General features: G+C 32.0%; 1 long non-coding RNA gene across 1 annotated transcript; it reads left to right on the top strand.

The window, feature by feature from the left end:
• Positions 1-890: 890 nt before the first annotated feature.
• On the top strand, positions 891-3,080 carry LOC121223236 (uncharacterized). The gene is made up of 4 exons (XR_005920578.1): positions 891-1,621; positions 1,760-1,900; positions 1,988-2,232; positions 2,752-3,080. It is a non-coding gene; the product is annotated as an uncharacterized lncRNA (long non-coding RNA).
• Positions 3,081-5,763: the final 2,683 nt, after the last annotated feature.

Below are 5,763 nucleotides of genomic sequence, written 5' to 3'. Positions count from 1 at the left end.
TATGATTACCACATCTTGATGCAAGATTTACTCTCAATTGCTTTACGGTGCTGTATGTCAAAAAATGTAACGTCCTGTATAATTAAACTATCCAATATAATGAAAGCTGTTTGTGGCAAAGTTTTGGATGTTAAAGAACTTGAGAAAGTACAAGATCGAGCGGCTTTGACTTTATGCAATTTAGAGAAGATCTTTCCACCTTCCTTCTTCACTATTATGGTGCACTTGGTAATTCATCTCCCTCACGAAGCAATACTCGGTGGACCAGTTTTTTATCGATGGATGTATCCTATAGAAAGGTGCTAATTTATTTCTCAAGTATTCATTCATTCACCTTTATACATTTAGTTACAGCTTTTGATAAATATTGTATATCGTGTTTAGGTTCCTAAGCAAATTGAAGTCATATTGTCGCAATAAGCGTTATCCAGAAGGATCAATTGCTGAAGGCTACTTGGCAGAGGAGTGCATGACCTTCTGTTCTAGATATTTAGAAGATGTTGAAACACGATTAAATAGAGCAAGTAGAAATGCTGGGCTCAATGATCATAACTTGGCCGAAACTTATTTATTCCAAAGTTATGGAGAACCAATTGACAAAGTTGAAATTGTAGAATTAGATGATATATCGTGGATACAAGCACGTCGATATGTACTTTTTCACCACGATTTAGTTGAACCTTTACGCAAGTAAGTTCTAAAATTTCCTCATATATTTGTCGTTTTGATTTGTTTATCTTCTAACCAATTAAACTTGTTTTCAACATAGTGAGTACAAACAAATTTTGAGATCTCGTGCACGCTCTCAAAGATTACAACATCGAGAGATTAATAAGTTATTCACAGAATCTTTTCATGAATGGTTAAGCCAAACGGTATGTAACTAAAGTTAATAAGTTACATATAATCGCGAAATTTTACATAATACATTTATAATTATTCAATTTACTTTTGATTCAATAGGTTTGGAATGGAAAGGACGTCAATGACGAAGTTAAATGGCTTTCCCAAGGTCCGAACAGAGTAATAAAAAGATATAGTGCCTTCCTCATCAATGGATACAGATTTCATACAAAGTATCGCGAGAGAATGAGGAGAACTCAAAATTGTGGAGTTGTTGTTAATTCTTCAATTACAAGTTATACTAGTGCTAGGGACAGTAATCCGATTGAGGGTAATGTGGAGTATTACGGACTTCTTACCGACATTATTGAGTTGGATTACTATGGCAGATGGAAAGTTGTCTTATTTCGGTGTGATTGGGCTGATGTTAATACAGTTCGAGGAATTAAAAAAGATGAATTTTGTTTTACAATGGTGAATTTCTCTCGCTTGATTCACACTGGACAACAATTGATGGACGAGCCATATGTATTTTCATCTCAAGTGAAACAAGTTTTTTATTCGAAAGATCCAAATGATGAGGATTGGTATGTTGTACTCCGGAACACCCCTAGAGACTTGTTTGACATGGGTAATGGAAGTAGAGATGACATCGTCGAAATATCAGAAACATTACCTTTTCCAGAACAAAACTTAGATGAAAATATCCCTAGTACTAGTACACAACATCAATGGGTTCGACATGATGTGGATGAAGATATTTACGAATAATGATGCAGTAAGATTTTACGATTTTTTAATTATATGTAATATTATAATTTTAATCTTGGTCATGTCATATAATTTAACTATTTTATATGTACTATTATTGTTGTAATTTGTTACTAAAACTTTAACTATTTTATGTGTATTGCAGGAAAAATGCGTAGAAGAAGATTACGAAATTTAAGTATTGTCTAAAATACTCCAAATTCGAAAGAAGGAAATAGTGAACAGCAGACAGTTGTTGGATCTTCGAATGTGCCGGAGACACTTGACGAGCCTGAAGAATTTCAAAGTAATGTTAAGTTCATTTTACATGTGTTGACTTTTATTATTGATTTATTTGTCAATTTTAATATAATTATAGTATATCATTTTTCAGCTGAAAGTGGTGGGACGCGCAGAGTTCGAAGACGTACGCTGCTTAGAGATTTATATGACTTAGATACTATCGCGCGTGTCAAAGTAAGTAGAAATACTCATGGTTAGCCTGTTGGATCTGAAGCTCGACTTTTAGTAGGCTATTTGGGCATTTTAGCACGAAATGCCAATATGTTGCCCATTAACTACGAATCATGGCATCACATGCCTAATAGCAACAAAAATCAGGCTCTCGCTAATATTAAGGTAACAAAATGTGAATGTAATTTATAATACTTTGGTTTAAGTTTCATTTATATTTACATTCTAAACTTGTGTTTTTTTAGGAGAGGTTTTCTTTAGAGGTCTCCGATGATTATATCAAGAAGGCATTAGGTAAAAAATAGAGAGACAATAAAAGCACTTTAAAAAAACAATATTTTAAGAAAGACATAAGCCTCGAGGAAAAATTGAGAAATATCCCGCCGGGAATGCTGAGGTACCAATGAGAAGATGCGGTTAGATTCTAAAATTCAAAGAAAGGAGAGGTATTACGTATTTCCAAACTCTTATATATAGTGTTTACTATATACGTAATAATAATTTCATTATGTGGGACCGTGAGCGAGTTAGAACAAACAGTAGGCAAAAACAAAAATTCACGCACACAGTAGGGTCGAGAAGTTTTGCTTCTGTAGCTGAGGCCGAGGTACTATGTATTTATTAATTCTTTCAAATATTAATAACTTTCTACTATTAAATAATATTTTTACTACTATATTGTAGGAAGTCAAATCTGGACAAAAAATCAGACACCTTCAGCTTTTTGAGATTACGCATAGGAAGAAAGATAGATCTCCTATGACATCCGAAGCTGGAGAAATTATGGTATATTTACTTAATAATATTTGATTTATTCTAAATATGTAACACCCCTAGCCCGTGTCCGATTGCCGGTATAGGCTATGAGGTATTACCAAGCTAAACATTTAATTTCAATCACATAATCTACCAACACAAGTATAAATCGAACTAAATACATACAGATTTATAAGTCATAAGTGTCATTTTTATACGGCCAAGATAATTACAATTTCAAAACATATTTTTTTTGTTTTTTGTGTCAACAGTCCAACCTATACATGACATATCGAGTCCAAAATATAATTGTACCAAAAAGATAGATAGTATGAAGAACTGCTGACGATCCCCTAGTCGATAGCCAAAATCAACAATCTATAAAACAAAGAAATAAGAAACAAAGTAAGCTTTCGAGGCTTAGTAAGTTTTAAGCAATTCATACTATTAATGCTCATCATTAAAATTGAACATTGAGTATCACAAAACTTGTATTCTAATTGTAATTCACTTGACCAAATATACATCAGTACATTAGTTACAAACCCCTTGGCCGAATATGTATGTATGTATACACAAGACTTCTTGCACATATTTCACTATTTACATAGATTATACTAATACCTTTAATCACATTGTTTCATATGGAGACTTACATTAACCAATTATATTATTGTCTTATTCTCAAATATCGAATTCATTCGCACACACACACACACACATACACACACACATATATATATATTTCGTGCTTTGATGCTATTAAATCACTTTAAAAAAATCAATTCAAATATAAGCACATAACACGAACATTAACATGTAAAACATATAATACTTATGCAACGATGTTTACTACTAATATTCGAAGTCGAAATCTTATTTAACTTACTGGCATCGGTTCTGTCAAATCTTAGAGCTCGGAATACATTACTAGCGCAAGCCTGCAGGTCTTTAACCCGGATATTTTCCCAGCACGTAGCCTGCGGACCTCAAGTCCAGATATATTTCTAGCATATAGCCTGCGGATCTCATGTCCGGATATATTTCTAGCATATAGCCTGCGGATCTCATGTCCGGATATTTCCAATCTCATACTCATTTGATCATAACACATGTCAGTCACCTTATCATTTAATAGTCGTATATTACATTCGAGTATAAACTCGATACGCACATCATCATTCACATTTCAGCTCAATGGTTATATCTCATATCGCTCATTCTATTCATCATTTAATCTTAAATTCAAAGTGGCCATCAAACTATAAGTCATATACATGCATTATCTATTATACATCTTAATTCAAGTGCAAGCCAAAGATCACATTTTACCTACTATACTCTTATAGTGGTATCGTCAACTATATGCTAAAGGAAACTACTTAAAACTTACCTCGGATATATTTGAACGGTTGCGAAATGGTTACTCGGTTACTTTCTCTTTTCCCTTATTCGAAGTTGCCCTCCTATGCTCTTGAGCTTTAATTCAACAAATTTTAAACTAATCATTAATCGACTATTCAAATATTATTTTCAGAATATAATACATATATATTCGAATTTCACACATACAGATTATAGTAAGCTTATAAGAAATCAATAAGCAATTCATTAGCAAATTTTTTTTTATCAATGTTTACAATATAATCACAATTTCACTATAAGCTGACTTCCTGAGCAACAGTCATTAAATTATTTATAACTGGAGCTAGGAAACTCTAAATCAGTTTCTGTAAATTTTCCTTGAAAATAGACTCATTTATCTTTTATCCATAAAATTTTCAGGATTTTTGGTTTGGCTAATCAAAACCATAATTTTATTAAAGTTTCCCCTATTTCACTGTTTGACTATACTGACCACTCTTCACTACGAATCAAATTTCTCATTGTACAGATTTCAAAATATGTTCTTGTTTATTTCATTTAAAACTAGACTCATTAAGGAGTCTAAGAATATAAATTTTATCTTATAAAAATTTTTGTACTATTTATAATGATTTTCTAAAAACAGAACAGGGGATTTCGGATTCATTCTGACACTGTCACACACAACTTTAAATATCTCTCTATAGGAAATTTCTTTGCTTGCACTGTTTATTTATAAGAAACTAGACTCATTGAGCTTTGATTACATATTTTATTCAGTCTCTAATTCCACTCCAAAAATTCATGGTGATTTTCAAAAATCACGCTACTGCTGCTGTCCTAAGCAGATTATTACAATTTGCTCTTAAATTTCCAAGTCCAAACACTTAAGAACTTACCATTTGAGTTTAGAGCATATCATCATATATAATTAGCTCAAATTCAATTTGCTAATTAAAACATAGAAATTTATAACCAATTCAAAATTCCTTAACAATGGCCGAATATCAAAAGGGCTATCAAAGGACATCATCAACTGACTAACAAGCTTCAATTGTAATTCAAAACTTAAGTTCACATTCGGCCATTATAAGCAAAACAACCATTTAAAGCTCACTTCAATTATTTAACAAATAATACTAATGTTTAATACTATCTCCCAATTTGGTATGAGTTACCGAATGAAATTAAACTCCTAATTCATGCACTAAAATCACATTCGGCACAAGCAAACTTCATTTCAATTATGCCACTCTTAAACTTATCTATAATACCCTAAGTTCATTTAGTAGCTAGGCAACAATTATACAAAAACAACAAGCATTTAACAACAATGTACTTAACCAATTCCTTAAGCATACATTCGGCAATATATATATTAATGACTAAAACACTTAGGCCGATTCTAAAACACCCATAAATCTTCATAATAGCACATGTAACTAGCTCAAATCTCAAACCATCTAATATACTATCAAAATATATATAACATTACAACCATTCTCTTTAACATCTTCCATAGCCGAATGTTCATATCACCATCAACTTCAAAATTTTGGCATGGGCTAAGTAAGG

Source organism: Gossypium hirsutum, chromosome A01, assembly GCF_007990345.1.
Source record: "Gossypium hirsutum isolate 1008001.06 chromosome A01, Gossypium_hirsutum_v2.1, whole genome shotgun sequence".
Taxonomy (NCBI): domain Eukaryota; kingdom Viridiplantae; phylum Streptophyta; class Magnoliopsida; order Malvales; family Malvaceae; genus Gossypium; species Gossypium hirsutum.
The sequence above is the reverse complement of the archived record's forward strand: the minus strand, read 5'-3'. Positions and strand labels throughout refer to the sequence as shown.